Raw genomic sequence first — 23039 nt, forward strand, 5'->3', positions numbered from 1 at the left:
GTTTACATTGTTTTTCCAATGCTCTATTACAGACTTCAGTTCTTTGTAGATATTAAATGCTCAATAAATGTGAACAGATTTCTGGACCAAATAAATCCCTTAAAAGAAACTCTGGCAATTGACTTCAGCCAGGTTTTACATGAAAGCTCAAAGGGGGACACCTGGGTGGCTCAGCAGTTAAGGCACCCGCCTTCAGCTCATGTCATGACCCCCAGGGTCCTGGGGTCGAGTCCGCACTGGGCTCCCAGCATGGAGCCTGCTCCTCCCTCTGCCTGTGTCTCTGCCTCTCTCTGTGTCTTTCATGAATAAATAAATAAAATCTTTAAAAAAAAAAAAGAAAGGCTCAAAGGGAAGTGACTTCATCTTGATGATGCCGGAACATTCAATCTTGAATCATTCATTGTCTGTGAGAGTTGTGCCTTCTATTATTCAATTGAATAACAAAGCAGACTCATCTTATTAAAGAGATAGCGCCTAGAAGACATCTTCAGATTACATACGTCAGGATGCAGCTGGGGCCATCGTGTAAGTATTTGCTATTAAAAAAACAAAACAAAACAAAACACTTCATTTGTAATTAGCTGCTCATGGAAAAACTGCAAGTATCACCATAAACATTGAAATATGAAACTAAAAATTCAGTGCCGAGAGGAGACAAGTACTCAAAGACATAAAGTCTAAAGGAACTGATTTTGATTTTAGGTTTGAAGGAATCAGAACTATTGAATATAATTTTAGGAAAAAAAAACTCTAAGAACATGAAGAGTATGCTCATGTGAGCTCTGGTCACAATTCATAGGGCATTAAAGGTGCATACTTCATAAATAAAAATATAAAGAAGTATTTCTTGAAGTAAACCTGTGGCACTATATTAATCCTACCTCAGTTGCAGAAAACAGTCTACCTAGGTATTTTAAGCAGGAACTGACTTACTATAAAGTTTTCAAATTGCCTATGGAATTGTTAGGAAGGCTAATAAAATAGGGGATGACTTTTCAGAAAAAAAAAAGTCAATATCTACACTGGAGGACCAGGCCAACAAGGCTGTTATCTCTTCTATGAGTAAGAAATTACTAATTCAAGATCCAAACCACCACTGCCACAATCAAGAAGATCCCTAATCAGGAAGCTAGGATGATATTGTTTGGTCCAGGACTACCTTCTGCTACATACAAGTTTTACCAGCTAAATTCTTATTCCATGTCCTGTCTCTTAACATCTATCAGATTAGTGACTGGGATGTGTGATATAGCTGCCACCATAATAAAATCAACCACCGTGATTGATTCTGCTTGCCCACAGAAACAGCTGAGAGAGAAGCAGTCTTCATCTTGCATCAATTGGCCAAATCTCACAGAATTGCATCTGATTGGTCATACATAAATCATCCAGAACTTGTGTTATGTAATATTTAGCTTTCAAACTTCCAAAATAGGGATCCTTGGGTGGCTTAGTGGTTTAGCGCCTGCCTTTGGTCCAGGGCATGATCCTGGAGACCCGGGATCGAGTCCCACATCAGGCTCCCTGCATGGAGCCTGCATCTCCTTCTGCCTGTGTCTCTGCCTCTCTCTCTCTCTCTCTCTCTCTCTCTCTCTCGTGTCTCTCATGAATAAATAAATAAAATCTTTAAAAAATAAAACAAAACTTCCAAAATATAGGAAATCACTCTACTATAGCTTGCTTTGGCTATTCTATTTCCACAAGTACCCTTCTCATATTTAAATTTACAGAATTTTTTAAAAACCTACAAAAAACCATAAACTCATACAAAACACAATGAAGCCAATACTGAACAGCAAAAAGTGCCTTCAAGAACTCTCCAAAAGGAAAAAAAAAGTACTCTAGTAGACTTTGAATTTTTTCTTTGGGAGGTGCTCAGTCTCAGTCTTTCATTAGTACAGTCATAATTCTATGTTGACATTCATAACTGTATAAAGCCTATCTCTACAACTATAGGCCATGTGAAATATGGACAAAAGGAGGAGAGAAACAGAAAGGAAAGAAAAAATATATATAATAGGGCAAGAGAAATTATGAATAAATACTTCATTGTTTTCCAAATGATGATGAAGCTATGCTTCATAATTATAACTTTTCTCCTAGTCATTTCATGTTTACTTTGTTCTCAACCACATTAGAGGCACTGGCATCTTGTGCCCCTCTCGACTAATATAGGTCCCAGCTGGAGATATCTGACAATTGCAGATAATACTTTTCCCCCAGGGAATCCTGTGTTCTTCACGACTACAATTCTTGCATGGAAACTAGGCACGAACTTGCTTTCTCTTTAAAACATGGCAGGCAAATTGCACTTTAGAGACCTTCAGGTGTTTAAGGAAACGTTGCCAGTAGATCATTTAGCCTTCAGACTAGAGAACTCTTTCCAAAATGAGGTTTTTCTTCATTATTCAAGGGGGTTTCCTGGAGAGATAACTGACTCATTATTTATATGCATCCTGAGGGCAGTTTATCCCTATAATGAGAGTCACTCAACTAGAAAAGGTAGTGGGACATTTGTTTCCTCACTTTATCTGAAGTGATCAATGACACCACCTTGACCCATAAAAACATTCAGGTCACCCTCAACTCACTGGCTGGGGTAGGTAGGGATATGAGACTAGTCCTCAGACTTCCTCCTTGAGGGTCAGGGCGGAGTAGGCAATTGTTAATACAGCCTGTTCTACACGGATTAATACCAAAGGACAAGAGTAAAAGTTAATACAAAAACTTAGGAAATTTCCTGTCTTCCTAAGATGGGCCCTGATAATTTTATAAGATTTACTCAACTGGTTGGGTTTGAGAACCTGGAAGACTACAGGTCAATACTACACGTGTGCTTCATCCTGTTTGTCAAAGTAGCATTGCTAATAGGCTTAGTGAAATGCTATATGAGATAAAGTGAACAGATATAATCTAAGCTTCTATCAGATTTATCAGACGACTCAATGAAGCGGTACAGACTTGTGGAAAAATTCACCAGAAGCCAAGACAGTCTTAGAAGCAAGGGGAAGATCATTTTGAACCAATTCTCCAAAGGTCTTTCACATTTCCGCACATCTGCAAGGGCACTGGCTGCCTTTGTTTCAAATTATCTTTTCAGACATGTTTGTATAGTAAGCAGCCTTGGAAGATAGAGACAGTCACAGTCAAGTTGTTTACAGCAAGTATGATAAAGGTAATGTCTCTCTCTAGGGCGAAAGTCAAGCTTATTCCTCATCCTCCCCCCAAATTAGATTCCCTGAACTGGAAATTCCTCTCTTGTGATAAAACCCATTGTGTGTACACGTGTCTCCTGAATCTCTTTTTATTGCTCTGTAGGAAATGGACTCAGGAAATGGATGCTTACATGATGATATACTGGCTATTGTTACCGCTTTGAGTAAAAAACTGCCTTTTGTCTCTGAGCCAGGAGTCTCATGTCTTCCACCAGAAAATTCAGAAATCATGGCTAGTTAACTTGTGAACAAGACTTCACGGTTCTTGACAAAATACAACCACCACGACAGTAATAGTAACAATAGCAATGATGATACTTGAAACAACAATAAGAAAAACCCTCCTGCCAGGCATCTTTCTGTGTACTTTAATAATATTATTTTATTTAGCTTGATAACAGGGCCACAAGTTAGTACTATTATACAGAAGAGGAAATTGAAGCAGATAAATAACTGGGCAAATATCACACTGTTAGTATATTAATATATTGTAGAATCTGATTTCAAACATAGGTCATAATTCTCCGAAGTCTATGACTTCAACCAATGCAGAAAAACTACTACCACTCAGAATTCAAGTAGCCCCTTTACCACTGCACGTCATAGACTACCGATGGCCCAACTCACATTAGTAAGGACACTGTTTTGTTTTTCTTTTTTTTGTTGTTGTTGTTGTTTTTTTTTGTTTTGTTTTTCTTTTTTAAGTTTTTATTTATTTATTTGACAGAGAGAGAGACCATGCATGTATCAAGCAAGGGGAGCAGCAGAGGGAGAGGGAGAAGCAGATAGCAGACTCCTTGCTGAGCAGAGAGCCCCTGTGGGGCTCAATCCCAGGGTCCTGGGATCATGACCTGAGCAGAAGGCAGATGCTTAGCCATCTGAGCTGCCCAGGTGCCCAGAACACTGCCTTCTTAAAACTGAACCAGGTCACTCAACCAACTCCAAATTCTCATTTCCTTAAGAGTCTATTTTTCCAAAGTCCTCTTGCCACCAGTTATCTTATCATTGTAAAGATGCAGAGCCCAAAAAATAAAAATGGATTTCCTATAGGATAGGAACTGCAGAAAGGTCTAGGTTAGGCAAGTTTCCCAAAGATGTGCTGTAGATCAGCTACCAAGAAAACTAGTATCTCTTCTATAATCAAGAAGCCACGGGGGCCAGAACCAACACTGCTGCCACAATTAAACATCATAACCAAGCAACTGCTATTAGGCTCAGATGCAGGAGAATGCTGTTATCCACAATCCAAATTAGGAAAAAGCCTGTGCCCTGCATCCAACTCCTATGGTGTTAGAAGAGCTATGAGCTATGGCTAATGTTGATGGAGAAACTTCCAAGTCCTCCAGACTGTGCTTCCCAAGAACAAACAAAACAGGAGATGCCCTTCATTCTTCTGACTTTCACTTTTCAAATCTTGTGTGAGTTTATCTGTTCAGCTGAATCTAGATCAAATCTAGATCTCTAGCAGTACAAGAGTCTGAAAAATGAAGATGCTAGCTAGCCTGGCTCCTTAGAGGCTGATGTATGGGATGTTAGGAACCACTGCACCAAATTATTCATAAGACATTGATTTCAAATGCGGTATAAGTTAGCTCTGCTCCAAATCAACCACAACATTCCAAAAATCACAATTATATGCAGACAAATCTTTTTGTTTTGTTTTGTTTTGTTTTGTTTTTAATTGAAAGCTAGTCAACAGCAGAAAAAGGACTTCACATAGATCTCATTTTCTGATGCCTTCCTGCTAATTCTAATGTAGGTAGAGATGGGTTGGGAACTACCTTTTGAGCTCATGACTACAAACCAGTATGAAAAAGAAAATGATTTGAGATGATGGGGGCCAGTTCTTTAAGGAAGGGAGAACTTTTATCTGCTATGTTGCAGGAAGACTAGGAAAAGGATGCTTGTGGGAAGTAGAATCTATTTGGTAAGAAAAAAATTATGTATCAGACATTAAAATATGATAATGTCAGAAATCAACAGTATTTCAAATCGGCTTGTTCACTAGCAGTTTTTTTTAATTTTATTTATTTATTCATGAGAGACACAGAGGGAGAGGCAGAGACACTCTGAGAGAGAGTAGTACAGTCATAATTAGGCGGAGAGAGAAGCAGGAAGCCCGACGTGGGACTCGATCCTGAGACCCCAGGATCACACCCTGGGCCAAAGGCAGCGCTAAACCGCTGAGCCACCCCGGCTGCCCCAGCAGTTATTTTCTATTTTTAAAGATTTTATGTATTTGAGAGAGAGAGAGAAAGAGAGGGAGCATAAAGCAGGGGCAAGGAGCACAGGGAAGGGGGGAGAAGCAGATTCCCCACTGAGCAGGGAGCCGGACCCAGGGCTCAATTCGGGACCCTGAGGTCATGACCTGAGCCAAAGACAGACGCTTAACCATCGGAGCCACCCAGGCACCCCTGTTCATTAGCAGTTAGTTATATAGATCTAGAATAAAGGGATTGAGGGGTCTAAGTCAGAATATTTTTTTAAATGTTATTGTCTATGTACAGAGCATAATTGAATCTCTCTCTCTATAAGGCTCTTGAAATTGAGGAAACATTTAGAGAACTAAATGATGAAATGCTTTAGAAGTGTACACTAGGCAAATGTGGCGGAAAAATACCCTAAAATTATAGCATTCCTCAAGCTAAAATGACATCAGCAATGAAGTGCTGCACTGGATAAATTTCCGGGGCTATGTGATAATTTTGTGGGTAGTGAAGGGAGAAATTAAGAGCATGGTACAATCTGTCCTTCGGAAGATGCGCTGTGAAGTGCTCTCGGGGGAATGAAAAGTGAATGATTGAATGCATGAAAAGAGAGCAGTTTGTGAACCAAAATACCGATGAATAACGACGGGGCAACTCTTGGGAAAGATACAAAGCCATGGAAGACAGGTGGATTTTAGACTTCAAGTTCAGTTGCCTACTGAATTATAGGAGAGAATGAATGTGAGGCAACTCTGAAATTGTGATTAGAGGCAAATCTATAACAATCACTTTTGCAAACACTTCTGAAAGAGGCAGTGGGAAAGATTTTTAAACAAATAATTTTCAGGCCAATTGAAAAGATAATGAAGTGTGTAGTTCTCTCTTGGCACACGCAACAGCTCACTCTGTCCAGAAAATTATAGGGCAAGCAACAGAGAACACTTGGGCTTCATTAAGAAGCGCAGGGCGCTCTGGCCCCTGGGAAACAAGTAGCTCGTAGAGCAGAACGCCAGGAAAGGCATCCACATCCTGCGTATTTGCCTCCTCGTGGTTGTAAACGTTTTAAATTATTCCCTCATCTCCTTCTCTGTAGAAGAAAGAGGAAGTTCTGTTTCTGTAATGAATCCAGCTGTTCACGCAGGTTACGAATAATGGGATGAGTGGGTATGCATATTTAAAGCTAATGTACGAAGGAAGAGAAGTTATTTATGGGATAACAATTGCAGACTGAAAGTCAAGAAAAATGGGATTTGTCTTGCTGAGCTTCTGAGCAAGCAGATCACGGCTGCGTGTGTCCTCACTTCTGAGGTGGTTCCGATGATGATTCTTGGGCTACTCTAGGGATTGCATAGCGAACTCGCCTATGGCACCCTGAACATTTCCATGGGAAGACCTTTTGCTCATCAGAAAATTGACTTAATGGCATATTTTAGAATCAGAATCTTGTCCACAACTCAAGAATTTAGGGTCTCGATTAGGGAGGCTCCCTAACATCTCAAAGTACAGAAAATCAAAGGATTTAATCAGCCCTTGGAGGGGTGAACACGAAAGTCAAAAAAAGAAGTTTCACATTCACGTGTAGGTGACAAACTATCTTCCGGGTCTTATGGGCCAGGCTCTAACTTCATTACCAGTTTCAACATTTCAAAACAGAAAATCTGAAATGTAAGCGTTCTGAGCAGCCACAGAAGCCCGAAGGACAAAGACCCTCAGGAGCAAACGTCTGCAGTGCCCAGCTGAGCTCTACCAGAGGACAAGGAGACTTGGCAAACATGTCGGAATATCCTGGTCCTTGAAAAATCATCCCTATTGCCAGATGGTTGCATCAGGCACCGTAAGCTTAATTTAAACTAATATTCAATCTTTCACATTCCTCCGTTCTGCTTACTTATGCACCGAGCTCATTTTTCATCAGCATCTGGCTTCTCGTTTAGGTCGGTCTGTAGAGTGATGATGTGTTAAGACACATGGAGGAGGAACGTTCTTGCTTGCATAATAGCTCTTGCTGTTCTTGTTGCAGATGAGCATCGTGATGATCCGCATTCTATACATCCTCTCCACATTTTTATTGCTTGTGAGTCTGTCACCAAGAGAAGAGTTGCCAGCGATCTGTTGACAATGTCTTATTTCTGAATTAGATATTAGGTAGAAGTAAAATCACTCAGGTCACAGGTGGACTCCTGAGAGTCTTTTTGGAAGAAAGCCTGTATCCCGCACCTCTCTATCACGCTATTAGGAAGAACAAAGTCACACATTTATTTTTCTTCAGGTCATAACTTGCTGCTCTAGTTCAACCATAACACAGTTACTTCCTCGTTATATTTCCTCCATATATTTAATGCTGTTTGTATTTTTTATCATAGAGTCTCTGAATGAGATAATATACAGTGCCCAGTACATACAGATTGTTCCATCAATGTTAGAAATCATCGGCATTCTTGTGGTTATTACTATTATTCTAAATCCAGTTACCCAAAGGCACTGTCACCACAGATCTTCCTCTCTTCATCCAAACACTAAGTTTTGGGAATTAAGTTTTCCATGATGCAGTGTACAAGTGCCATTTCTGTTGCCCAATTCCCAATGAACTATAGGAAAATTTGTTATAAAGAACAAATAGCAGGGGCACTTGGGTGGATCAGTGGTTGTGTATCTGCCTTTGGCTCAGGTAGTGATCCCAGGGTCCTGGGATCGAATCCCTCTGCCTCTCTGTGTCTCTCATGAATAAAATAAATAAAACATCTAAAAAAAAGAACAAATAGTATTAATATTAATATATAGCATTAGTATTAATTAGTGTGTATGGTAGTGGACTTTCTATTTTAGGGGATCTACCAATGGTAGAAGACAGAATCATCGTGTGTCTACTTTTAGGGGACACACTTGCATAAACGATCCATGTTTTGTTGTTAAATAAAGTTTCCATTATCTTTGTAGTTAGCAAAAATGCCTAATGGAGCATCGCAACAGGCTACTGTTAGACCTTCTCGTTGTGATAGTTTGAATTTTTAAATTTTAACTGTGTATCAATGTGTTAATCTTTAATTCAAAAAAAGTAGAGAAGTGTGTTGGATTCCACAAATCAGAACTATGTGGAACAGAGGTAATGCGACCTATACCAACCTTACTCACAGGAAAATCTCCATCTGTTCATCTCCAGTGCTCCTTGATCATGGGCTGAAGTTAGCCTAGTGTGCCATGACCCTGATCGAAGTGACCATATCTACACATTCAGAGGTATTCGGAATTATCTTCCATCATCAGGTGGGTGGCTGCCAACAGATTCTGATTTCTAGGCTCCGGCTTGGGAATGAATTCCTTAGGCAACTTGGCCTTGGGTCAGCTTCTGTTTCTGCTCTCAGGACCCCTTGGTAGAGAGATGGAGAGGTCTTCATTCATTCATTCTTTTTTTTTTTTTTAACTTTATATAGAGAGAGAGCACGAACAGGGAGAGGAGCACACAGAGGAAGAGGGACAAGCAGACTCTGTGCTGAGAGTGGAGCCCAACGTGGAGCTCGATTCCATGACCCTGAGATCATGACCTGAGTCAAATGCTTGGGGCATTGGTTAAGCATCTGCCTTTGTCTCAGGTCGTGATCTCAGAGTCCTGGGATCTGGCCTTATGTCAGGCTCTCTGCCCAGCAGGGAGTTGGCTCCTCCCTCTCTCTGCTCCTGCTCTCTCTCTCTGTCTCTCTCAAATAAATAAATAAATAAATAAATAAATAAATAAATAAATAAAATCTTTTCTTTAAAAAAAAAAGTCAGATACTTAACTGACACCTCAAGAGGGCTTCATTCTTATCAGCCTCCCCATACAGCCTACCAGAATCCAGATTTAACCATTTCTTTATTTGCTTTTCAAATTCTCTTATTTTCTCTTCCTTTCTGCAAAGTTCAGTTCCTATCAATAGTAACTAATGTTATTGAGCTAGGTTTCCTTTGGTAGGTGCTGCACAAATCATTTTTCACAAATATATAGCTATATATTTATAGTAAGCATCTCAACTGACCAAAATAGATTTGCCTGAGCAACATACAATCGACTGCCAGGGTTTTCTCGCGAACACGAAGTGATTTTTGTATTCACCTTATTTGCCCAACGAGTTTTATTGGTTTTTATTTGTTTGTTTTTCATTTTGTTTTCTCTGAGGAAGGAATTTTAAAGAGAGAGGTATCTGAAAACTTCCATAGAAACGTATTAACACTTTCATGTGTGAATTCTCACAACTATCACCATGTGAGTGTCTGAGAGGTAGAACCAACCATCCACTCAGAAAGGGATCTTAGGTATTGACCATCTCAGTGACCTTTGGGGCCAAAAGAGAACTCTTATAGTCACTGTGGGCTCTGTTTTTGTGTTTGTTTCTACTTTCATCCTCGGTTCCTCATCAGTTGTTGTGTCCAGTTGAAAAGAAATACATTGTTGCTTCTTCTCTGAAGTGTCCCTTGGATCTTTCCTCTTTATCTCAATGCTACTGCCTTCCCTTAGCCTCCGTCTCCTTCCCTTGTCCTCTTGAATGACTTCCTTACCTTGCCTCTCTCCATTCCTGTTCATCTTCCATCTCCCCAGTAGAGTTGCTTCCCAAATCCAGATCTGGTCATGGCGGGATACCATTTCATAGCTAACCAATACACAAGGATAAAATTCAAACTAAACAGTCCTTCATGATAGGACCGTCTCCTAAATTACAGACCATATTTTTCTTTGTCCTTTCCTTCAAGCACTTTATCTTCTACCTGCAGTGGGGAATTTCCTGACCTCCCAGTGGGTTGTATGTATTCCTTTTTTGTGATTTTTTATGTATTTCCCTTTTCCCTGGCATGCACTTCATCTTCCTTTTCATCCCTGCCTGTTGAAAACCCTCTGAGACACCGTTTTACCTGTGAATTATTCTTATTATTCTCATCCCATGAATCATTTTTATATTTCCCAGCATTAGTTTTTGTATTTAAGCCTCATTAGAACTTTAAATGGAAGAAATTATTACATTTAAAGAGTAGAGAATGATGTGTATTGAATAAAGTATATTCATTTTGGGTCTGACAGTCTATCTCTTAGGCTCTGTTCAATGTGTCTGAGATTAATAGCCTATGGATGCCTGTGAGTTCCGCAGCTTATTTTAAATTGTGCCTTTAATAAATTCTCAAAGTCGGTAATTCTTCATGATCTATACATTATACTAATACTTTTTTTTCGATTTCTCTCTGATGAAAATAACAAGGAGGTTAAAGCTTACATCTGTTTCAAAAATCCTAATTCTACTCAGAATGAAATTAAACTCCCACAATCATATATTACAATTTATGATCTTTCTTTGCACACTTTCAAGGGTCTGAAATTATGCTCATAGCCTATCCAATTTAAATCACTTGGCGATGCTAATGAACTATGCTATTATGCTATTTCTCCCACCTGGGAAACACAAAAGAGATGCAGATGCCCATTAACAGCAGCAATCTCGGCCAAGCCTGACCACCTCTGCACACTGAACACAGTTCTTTGAAAATAACTTCTGACATACGTGGCTGTTTGAAATCTTATAAGCCATTTAGCATGAAAAAATTTCAGAAACATAGATTTTTTTAATGTATTTTTAATGTTTTTGTTAAGATTGTCTTTTAAAACATAGCCAAATGAAAAATCAAAGAAAAATGGTTTAAAAACGTTTGAGGAAGCAGAAAACTTTCAAGACTGAAGCCAGCAGGATATCACTGCATAAGTCAGATATATTAAATGGAGATGTGAAGAATAAATGTGAAGAGCAATGTTAAAATATTTTACTAAGATTGATTAATAATATAGTACAAATTTGAAATAAAAATCCATTTAGTTTGAAGATATGAATCAAATTGTTAACATATATGCCTAAATATATTCTCTTACTACAAAAAATATATTTGATTCCCTATGTCAAATATGAAGGAAAGTTTAGGTAGTAAGGATTTCAGTCGGAAAGAATACAGTTTCCTCTCCAAGAATCTACAAAAAACACATATAACTCCATTAGGTTTGTCATTTCACATGAATTGGTGATGAGGGTTGCCTATATGTTTATTAGCATCATATGTTTATGCTAATTTCTAAAATAATTCTTTGTGCAATAGCGGTTCTATTCTTCAAGAAGATCTTCTGTGTAGCCATTGAGAACATGTCTCTCCAAAGATCATTTTATTGTCCCCAATATTACGTATTCGAGAAACCACCAAGGATCTGACACCGATGCAAGTACACGAGGGTTTATTAACAAGCTCAAGCTGGGGTCCAAGTATACCCCACACAGTGGAGCAGGGACGTGGACCCCAAGGGGGGTTCCAGCTGGGTTTTATGGGCTGGTCTAGGGGACCTCCAGGAGGGGGGGGGATTTCTCAAGTTCTGTTTACATTCTGAAATGGGGCTTTCAAGGGCATTGAGCCCTGTTCTCATTCTGATATGGGACTTTTCTGCCAGGGCTTGAGCTCTGTTCTCATTCTAATATGGGGCTTAACTGCAGTAAGGTAAAGTTCAGCTCTTATTCCCAGGGGCCTAGGATGGCTCTACTTGTGCTAATGCTGAACTTAAAGTGGAATGGCCTTAATTTTCTATGCCTCTACATTTCCCCCTCTCAGAGGAACCTAAGGAAGGACCCAATCATGGGTCCAGGTCGCTCTCAGACTGAGCCAGGGGGAATGATTAAACCAGGATTCGAACCAACTTTGTTGCTGTTCTCTCTCCTGTTTATGTCCCAGGGAAGAAGCAACATCCCACGTTTAAGGCAGCACATAACCACCGCCCCCACCCCCATCCCGTTGTAAGAAGACTAAGTCTAATCCCCTTCTATTTTGAAGGACAACCTCAGACTAGGGAGTCTGGGAGGTGGAAAATAAGTGAGAACAGCGCAGTCTTAGCTTTAGGGGATTGTCCTTGTCCGGTTGGCCTTTCTATTCTGGAACAAAGTCCTTGAGAACGGCGTGTGGGTCAGCTGGCTCGACGTGGGTATAGTGGACCCAGGGAGTAATCCCGTCGACCTTGAGAGCAGTGGGAGTGGTCAGGGTCACGATGTAGGGTCCCTTCCAGCGAGGTCGAAGTGTCTGGTGTTGGGATCTCCACACGTACACCCAGTCACCTGGCCAGTATCGATGGGGGCCCAGGGGTGGCCCAGTGTTGTAGAGGGCCTGCAGCTTAGGCCACACCTGCTCATGGGTTCGTTGTAACATTTGGAGGGAGAAAAGGAGTTGGTGATCATCAAACTCAGCAAGCGCCTCAGGTTTTAAATTGGGGATAATAGGTGGAGGAAGACCGAACATGATCTCATAGGGGGTCAGTCCCATCTTATATGGGGAGTTCCTCACCCTATATAGGGTGAAAGGGAGGAGAGTCACCCCAGTCCCCGCCAGTCTTCAGTGCTAATTTAGTTAAGGTCTCCTTTAATGTTCTGTTCCTCCTCTCTACCTGTCCTGAGCTCTGGGGCCTATATGCACAATGTCATTTCCAATCTCACCCACAGACTAGGGCCACTCCCTGTGTTACCTTAGAGATGAATCCTGGGCTGTTGCCTGATCCAATCTTAACAGGAAAACCATACCTCAGTAAGATGTCTTCCAGCAGTTTCTTGGTCACGGTCTGTGCTGTTGGCAGTCATCCCAAGTAGGCTGGTGGGTAAAGAGAACAGGATCTAAAAGCCCGATTAGATCTCTAGGGTTATCAGAGAACTTTGCATTTTGGGTTCTCCAATTATATAAATCACTGGTGGAGAAGGGCCAGTATTAACATTAGCTGTCTAGCAGTCTCGTTGGGGGTCCCATGGCGGGAGAGGAAGAGCGGGGGAGTCGGCGGCCCCGCATTAGAAAGTGGGGTGCCCGGTAGGGCGGCAGAAGGATCAGGTCCCCCGGGGAATCCTGCAAGACCAGATAAAGGGGCACTTGGGGCATAAAGTTGGTCTCCTTCTGGGCTTTCCAAAGGGCTAGAATCTTGGTAAGTCCTGCTTTGGGGGGTAAAAATGGTTTTAGCCAAGGAGGGGATTCTCGATCATGTCCTGCCAGGCCAGATGTAGGGCACCTGGTCAGGGTGGCTGTCCGGTTTGTCCCTGAAGATCATGGCCTTAACCTGTAAGATAATAGGTAGGTGGAAAGTTCCTTCTCGGACCATCCCATGTCAGAGGTTGGACATTCTGAGATGCAGTGAATTTGAAATCTCTCTCTGTATGTCTGTGCTCAGGTTATGAGTCTTTCCCTAATGTCCAAGAAGTGGGAAAGCATAAGAGACAGGGAGTGGTTTGTGTCCCCCATTATGTCCCCGTCCACACCCAGGCACAGGCAGTAACGACAATTAACAAGGACCCAACAACACAGACAAATGTTCCAATGCGGCTGCAGAGACAAAACTGAGAGTAACCCGAGGGGCTGGCAGCCAGCCCTCCTTACAGATGAGGACCCCCATCCTCCAGGTAGGGCAAGGGACATCTCCTCAAGACCCCCGGGCAAGGGCCTGCCAGCGTGTCTGCCTAAGCCAATGTCGATCCCATACAGGTTGGAATTCCTACAGGTAAAAGTACAGTTTCGAGCTCTCAGAGAATATGCACGCAAAAGGTGGAAAAAGTTGAGTGCACTCACCATGTGTGAAACCCTCTGGATGGGGCCCTGGAGGTCTCTTGGATCCCGGGCGAGCCCCCAAATGTTGTGCCCAATATTGCAAATCTCAGAACCCACCAAGGAGCCGACACCCATGCAAGCCCACAATGGTTTATTAGCAAGCTTGAGCTGGGGTCCAAGTGTGCCCGACACAGCCAGGGACTTGGACCCTGAGGTGGGTTCCAGCTGGGTTTTATGGGCTGGTCTAGGGGACCTCCAGGATGGGGGGAAGAATTTCTCAAGTTCTGTTCTCATTCTGATATCGGGCTTTCAAGGGCATTGAGCTCTGTTCTCATTCTGATATGGGGCTTTCAAAGGTGTTAAGTTGTTTTTTTTCTTTTTTTCCTGTAACTGCAGTAAGGTAGAGTTCAGCTCTTATTCCCAGGGGCCTGGGATGGCTGTACTTGTGCTAACGCTGAACTTAAGGTGTAATGGCCTTAATTTTCTCAGCCTCCACAATTTTATTTCTTTCTTTCTTTTTTTTTTTGAAACTCATTAAACAATTTTTATTTTATTTGCAACTACAGAAGACAATTTGTCCCAACTTTTTGTCCAGTCCTGTTTTTACCAGGATAGGGGGAAACAGTATTAGAAAGGGAAGTTAGAAAATCTTGAGTTCAGTTTCGATCATTTTACTCTCAGACAACAACCTTCAAGATCTCCACATCTCTTCGCAAGTATCTACAAAGTTCTTGAACTTCATTAGGACTTACAGCCCACCGACCTCCTCCATTTCTTCACTTCTTAGGTTTTCTTTGGACTCATCTGGGTCCTGTGCTCCACTTATGATAATAGTACTAGGCAAACACCCCAACTTTGCGCCGTAATTTCCATCCTTAATACTTCCCTCATAAAACCTGGATGAGATTGTTTCCAACTACCCACCTTCTCTCTACTTCACCAAACATCCATACTACCCTGGAGAAAAGGATAAATTGGTACAGTGTTAAATCACTGTCACCATCCCTGGAGGCCACTGAGAACCCTCTGTCCATACTAGCTTCTTCCCTACTATGCTGACTTTCTGAAATGATAATTATTTTACTTCTCTTCTCTGCTCAAAGCTTCATCTCTTCCTCACCAATTAATTCTCAATTTATAAGTCACTTTTTTTTTAATTGAAAAAAGTAGAAGGTATCTCTTGTGACGGGTTTTCCTCCTACATTTGATCTCTGTCAATTAGAAGTAGGTTTGGATGCAAGTTAATAGTGACTACGAATAACAGTGGCTTACATAAGATAGAAACACATTGCTTTTGTTTAGTCTGAAGGCAGGTGGGCTGGAGCTGACACAGGGCTTTATTTTACGGATTCATAGAGCTTCATCTCCTTCTAGCCTATTCATTCTTTCTTGGCCTCTACTCCCCAAATCACTTCCTGCTTGAGCAAGGCTCCTTCATGCCCACCCTTCATATTTGCATCTAGCCAGAAGGAAGGTGAGAAGGACTAAGCAGAAGGGATATGTGACCTGTGCCAGATTATAAGAAAGATTCTTCTTTGGTCTCAGTGTTCAGAACTTAATCACATGAGCAAACCTGCAGCTTGAGAGGCTGAAAAATGTAGCAGTTATTCCAGGCAACCAAGTGCTTAGCCAATAATAGGGATTCTATTACTATCGAAATCTATCTGGAAGCTTGCTAATTTTATTAATATCTTTTTTCTAAAGATTTATTTATTTATTTATTTATTTATTTATTTATTTATTTATGATAGACAGAGAGAGAGAAAGAGAGAGAGAGAGGCAGAGACACAGGCAGGCCTCATGCCTAGAGCCTGACGTGGGACTCGATCCCGGGACTCCAGGATCGTGCCCTGGGCCAAAGGCAGGTGCCAAACTGCTGAGCCACCCAGGGATCCCTATTATTTTACTTTTTATTGAGATATAATTAACATGCAGTATCATTTAGTTTCGAGTGTATAACATAATGATTCAACAATTCTATACATTCTCAGTAATAAGTGTAATGGCCTTATGCCACCAAACAATGTTATTACAATCTTATTGACTATATAATCTCCATAGGTGCACTTTTCAATCTCTGTGACTTCTTTATTTCGTCACTGGAAGTTTGTACCTCCTAATCACCCCTATTTATTTCACCCACCACCCCCACGCACCTCCTCTCTGGCAACCACCAGTTTGCTCTCTGGGTTTTTTTGTCTGTTGGTTTGTCTTTTCTTTTTTCTTTGCTTGTTGGTTTTGTTTTTTAAATTCCATACATGAGTGAAACCTAAGGTATTTGTCGTTCTCTGACTTATTTCACTTAGCATTATATCCTTGAGGTGCATCAATGATGTCACAAATGGCAGATTGCAATTTTATGGCTGATATTTCATTGTGTATATACATAAAACATTAAAACATCTTCTTTATCTACTCACCTAGTGATGAACACTTGAATTGTTTCCATATCTTGGCTTATAAATAATTCTACAATAAACATAGGGGTGCATATATCTTTTTAAAAGAGTGTTTTCATTTTCTTTGGTTAAATACCCAGTCATGGAATTACCGGACTATATGGCATTTCTATTTTTAATTTTTGGGGCAATCTCCATATTGTTTTCCACCGTGGTTGCACCAATTTACATTCCTACCAATGATGCAGGAGGGTTCTCTTTTCCCCACAGCCTCACACTATTCGTTATTTCTTATCTTTTTGATTCGAGCCAGTTTGACAGATGTGAGGTGATATCTCATTGTGGTTTTGATCTGCATTCCTCTGATGATTAGTGATGTTGAACATATTTTCATGTGTCTGTTTGCCATCTGTATATTTTCTTTGGAAAAATGTCTCTTCAGATCCTCTGTCTTTGTAAATCAGATTATTATTTATTATTATTATTGGTCTTTAGTTGTGCAACTTCTTTATACATTCTGGATTTTTTTTAAAGATTTTATTTATTTATTCATGAGAGAAACAGAGAGGAGAGAGAGAGAGGCAGAGACACAGGCAGAGGGAGAAGCAGGCTCCATCCAGGAAACCCCATGTGGGACTCAATCCCAGGTCTCCAGGATCACACCCTGGGCTGAAGGTGGTGCAAACCACTGAGCCACCCGGGTTGCCCTACACTCTGGATATCAACTGCTTATTGGATATATCACTTTCAAATATCTTCTTCCATTCAGTAGGTTGCCTTTTCATTTTCTTGATAGTTTCCTTCACTTTGCATAAGCTTTTTTATTATTTTATTTATTGTTCAAAATTTAGAAATATTTATAAAATTTTCCTTTGCCTCATCTATCAATACCTGAGAAAATTATGAGTGTGCACTTATCACTGTTCCCTGTAGGTTTTATCAGTTTTCATTTTCTGTAGCTGAGACAATTTTAAGGGCAAATGGATTTAGAATTATTGTATCTCCTTGGTGAAATTAATATCTTATAATAATTTTGTGGTGATCTTATTTATCTTTAATAAGGCTTTTTATCTTAAAATATGTTATCTGGATTTAATTTTCATTTGTTTGAACATTTTTCCTGATTTAACATTTTCTTATCTTTTGGCTTTATACCTTTAACTATCCTTATGCTTTAAATGAGTTGCTTTTAGGGCAGCCTGGGTGGCTCAGTGGTTTAGCCTCCTGCTTAGAATATCTTATGGTTTCTTTGCTTGTGGATTCATGTCTTTCACCATTTTAGTAGAGTTTACTCATTTTTTTTTTGAGTATCAGATTTCTCCCATTTTCTGTAATCTCCTTTTAATAGTCTGATTAAATGTTAAATAGATCACGCTCTATCCTTTATATTAATTCACTTTTTTTCCTTCATAATTTTCTCTCTTCCCCTCTCTGCATTGCACTCTAGGTAATTTCCTGATCTTTCAGTTCACTACAACTTTCATCAACTAATCTGTTGTTTATCTAATCTGTTGTTTAACTCATCTATTGATGTTTTATATTAATATTATATATTATGCTTCTAAAATTCTTTTGCATCATTTTCATATCTCTGGGAATTTTTGATATTCACTGATTTCTTACTCATTTTTTGGTGATTTTATCTTTCATTTCAAAAACGTTTTCTAATAAAATAATCACTGTTATTTTCTATTTTCTTTTCTATTATCTATAGTGTTGTGGGGGATTTAACTTCGTTAGGAATGTTTTGTCAATATGTTTGTTTCTCTGACCCTAGTAATTCCATGTTCTCTTATACATTTGATCTTTACTTAAGGGTTCAACATTTTTCATTTTATTATGTGGGAATCTAGAGGACCCAGTTGGGTGTCTTTTATTTGAGAGAAAATTTGCATTTGTTCTCACAGGGCTCCAAGGGTTCTACTTTTCTGAGCTGACCTTGTCTCTTGTAAAAACGAGATACACAGGTTTTGTGTTATCACTTTGAGTCTCTGAGCTAGCATTGATATTTCCTTCAGGCTTCCACACCTTTTAACTTACTGGTATTTGTTTGTTTGTGTTTGGTTTTTGGGTGAAGGAAATATTCCGTAGAGATTTTTCTTCTTTCTTGAATTCCCAGACATTTGTAAAAATGTTTTATGTAAGATCTAGTTACATTAAGATTCTCTTCAGAATAGCTAGAGTATTAACTTTGTCCCACAGTTTTTTTTTTTAAGATTTTATTTATTTATTCATGAGAGACACACAGAGAAAGGCAGAGACATAGGTGAAGGGAGAACATAGGTGAAGGGAGAACCAGACTTCCTGTGGTGAGCATGATGCAGGATTTGATCCTGCATCATGGACCTGAGATCATGACCTGAGCCAGAGGCAGACACTCAACAGCTGAGCCACTCAGGCATCCCTGTCCTATAGTTTTGTAGTTGTCTTTTGTTTGTGAATGATTTCTTTTTTTCAAGTTCCTTATTTCTACTTGAACGAAGTTTATTCAACTTAAATAACCTAAAATATATTATAGTTTTTAGCATAGTCTGCAGTATATGTAGTATATAAAACCTAAAGAACCTCCATTGTGCAGAATACTGACTACTGGTTGCTTATTTATTAAATTGTGAATGGTAGTTTCAAACTAAAACAACATGTGTTCTTAAGTATTCATTGACGGGGAGAATGACATTTGAATTTTCATATCAGAAAGAATTTCTTTCATAATTGAGGAAATTAAATTTAAAACTTTCATTTGAGGCACTTAGGTGGTTCAGTTGCTTAAGTGTGTGATTCTTGGTTTTAGTGCAGGTCATGATCTCAGGGTCATGAGATCAAACCCTACATTAGGCTCTATGCTTAGTGCAGAGTCTGTTGGAGATTCTCTCTTCCTCTCCCTCCCCCTCTGCTCTTCCCCTTGCTCATGCACACACTCTCTCTCCAGTAAATAAATAAATATAAATAAATAAATAAAATCTTTAAAAAATAAGTCTTATTGAGATACACTGTCAGGTTGCTGCAATTCATAGTATGTTTCAGTTAATCTTATATATTACCAATTTAAGTATTGAAATACTTAATAATGCAGAATGATTATATCATAGGTGTGCATGAATAAATCTCTGCATTGGTTTTCAGGATAAACCACGCTCTTGATTCTTCTACTGCCCCCAATGTTACTTCTTTTAATTCATTTTTTGTTATATATTCTCCTTCTCATCAGTCATTTAAAGGGTGAATGCCCCAGGGTTCGGTTTGGAACTTTTATCTATTCTATCTAGGTTCTGTCCTTGGAGGTCCATTCAGTCTCATCATCTATATGCTGAAAATACTTAACTTAATATTTCCGTTCTAGACTGCTGCCTTGGACATTAGATCATATATAACTTCATAACTTCATGTTTGGTATCTCTACCTAGGTATCTGCTGTGTTTTCAAACTCAGTATCTACAACACACACACACACACACACACACACACACACACACACACACAGGCACACACACACAACCACCTATCCTATCCTTAATTCCTATATCAAATGAGAGGAAGTCCAACTTTCATTTGCTCAGATAAAAAAATCATACTTAAATCATTCTTTTTAATTTTTTTTATTTTATTTGTTTTATCATAGTAAGAACACTTATGATGAGATCTACTTTCAAGTTTTTTCAGTGTATATATTATTGTTGACTATAGGTACAATGTTGTGCAGCAGATGTATAAGGTTTATTCATCAACTTTATACCTATTTTTAAAAAGATTTTATTGATTTATTCATGAAAGACACAAAGAGAGAGGCAGAGACATAGGCAGAGGGAGAAGCAGGCTCCCCACAAAGAGCCTGATGCGGAACTTGATCCCAGGACCCTGGAATCACCACCTGAGCTGAACGCAGATGCTCAGCCACTTAGCCACCCACGCATCCCAACTTTACACCTATTGATTAGTAATTCCCCATTTCCTTCTCTCAGCCCCTGGAAACCATCATTCCACTCTTTGATTCTGTGAATTTAACTATTCTTGATACCTCATGCTGTATTTAGCTTTCTCTGACTAGCTTATTTCATTTAGCATAATATCCTCAAGGTTCACTCCTGTTGTCACATATTGCAGAATTTCCTTCCTCTTAAAGACCAGATGGTATTTATCTACCACTTTTTTTCCATTCATTTGTCAATGAATATTTAGGTTGTTTCCACATCTTGGCTATTATGAATAGTGCTGCAGTGACCATGGGGATGTTCATGTCCCCTCAAGATCTTGATTTCAATTCCTTTGGGTAAATATACAGAATTTAGCTTAACTCTATTAACTCTGTTTCTCGCGAACTCCACATCCAGCTTATCAGGAAATCCACTTGGCTGCACCTTTGAAATATATCTTGAAATTTCAGACCTGTGAATTTACAATTTTCATCAAACTTGGAAAGTTTTTAGCCATTCTGTCTTCAAAATTTTATTTGACCATTTTATTAATCCCATCTAGTGTATTTTTCATCTCAGCCATTGTAGTTTTTATTGCTAGAAGTTTGATTTGTATCTTATTTGTATTCTCTGTGTCTCTACTTGACTGTTTGACCAAAGGTAGTACAGTTATGATGTCTCTTTCCGCTGATTTTAAAATGCAGATCAATTTTCATTGATTGATTATTCTCTCTGTTGTGAGCTGTGTTTTACTGCCTTGGGTAATATTTGATTGAATGCCAGACATTATGAGTTTTGCCTTGTTGAGTGTTGAGTATTTTTGCATTCTTATACATCTTCTTAAACTTCATTCTGGGATGTAGTGAGTTTACTTGGAAATGGTTTGATCCGTTAAGGTATTGCTTCTATGATTTGCTGGGTAGGTCTATGACTTATGATCTCCTAGAAGTGAGGCAAGATCTCTGTAAATTCTTTATTCAATGCCTTATGAATTGTGAGCTTCTCTAATCCACCTCATGAAACTAGGCATTGAAAACAGCTTGTGTGAAGGAACTTGTTGATGTTCCCTCTGTCTCTTTGGATGGTTGGTTCTTCCTTAAAATTTGATTCCTTATACATTTGCTCTAATGAGTAATTTTTCAAAATGCTCAGGGTACCCTCTGCAGATCTCCAGAGTTCTCTTCCTCTGTGTAGCTCTCTTATTTCTGGTAGTATGTCATATGAACTAGCTGGGTTGGTTTCTCTATATTCATCTCCTTAACTTATGAAATCCTCCAGGCTCTGCTTTAGTTATTACACCCATGCTATGGCTTCTAAACTCTCTCAAAGCTATAAGTCTCAGCTCATTTGTTTTCTATCTTTCAGGTATCCTTCTCCTCCATTGCCTGATATCTAACGTTTTAAAAATATTGCTTTATCTATTTTGTCTGATTTTTTGGAGCCCCTCAGATGTGAGAAAAAAAATCACTTCTCTGTTACTCCAATTGAAACAGCTGCAAAAGTTGTCCTGTGGATTTTTTTAAAGAGGAAAAGAAAAAAGAGATATATTTTCAAACATAGCTACACATAAACATATATTTAGTACTACAATTAACTACTTGTGCATCTTTTCTTCTTTAAATTATTCCATATAGCTTCATTTTCCTAGTTACTCTTACAACGTTTATATTCATTTGAATAAGTTATAATAAATGGGAAATAAAAACTCTTACATTTTCGTAACTTTAATAGATAGATCAATTAGAATTACTCTTTAGAGATAGAAAGAAAATATATTGTCACCCACAATCTAACATATGGAAATAGTTTTTGAGATAATTAAAATTAACTTTCATCAAGAAATGATTCTTGTCACCTAATCTTGATATCTAATATTGAATGCACTTGGGGAATTTATCAAAATCATGCTCAATTTAAATTATTTCATAAAATCCCAGTTGACAAAGATATGGACAAATATGATAAAGGATGATTAATTTTCAATCAGCAACAGTACTCCCAAGTCTTACTTCATTTGACAGATTACTGACTCAGAAAAAATTTAAAGTGACTTCATACAATTCTTTTTATGTAAGCCTGTCTGCAAAATCAGAAAAGAACCAAACAATATAGGCAACAGAGATAATACAGGAAAATGAGGGTTAGTGTTCTACTTTGATTGGTGTTGAGACAAGTTAATGTTTTAGGAACAAAAAAAATAGTGCCTTCTGAGGATTCAGTGAGTAATACACTCAACTTGGAACAAAAAATAAGTCAGTTTGGACTAAGCATGTGTTTGAGCTTGGCAAGTTAATTAAATTTTCTGACCAGAAGTATCCTCATCTACAAAATCACAATATTAATTCTATCTACAAATTTGCTATGAAAATTAAAGGACATAATACATTTTGCAGAGATTTATTCAGGCACGCTTATGATATAATCATTCTGCATTATTAAATATTTCATACTTAAATTGGTAATATATAAGATTAGCTGAAACATACTATGAATTGTAGCAACCTGACAGTGTATCTCAATGAAAGATTTATTTTTTAAAGATTTATTTATTATTTATTTATTTATTTATTTATTTATTTATTTATTTATTATATAGAGAGTGTGTGCATGAGCAAGGGGAAGGGCAGAGGGAGAGGAAGAGGAAAAGAGAATTTCCAACAGACTCTGTGTTAAGCATAGAGCTTAATGTAGAGTTTGATCTCATGACCCTGAGATCATGACCTGCGCTAAAACCAAGAA

The sequence above is a fragment of the Vulpes vulpes genome, chromosome 2 (genome assembly GCF_048418805.1).
Source record: "Vulpes vulpes isolate BD-2025 chromosome 2, VulVul3, whole genome shotgun sequence".
Taxonomy (NCBI): Eukaryota; Metazoa; Chordata; class Mammalia; order Carnivora; family Canidae; genus Vulpes; species Vulpes vulpes.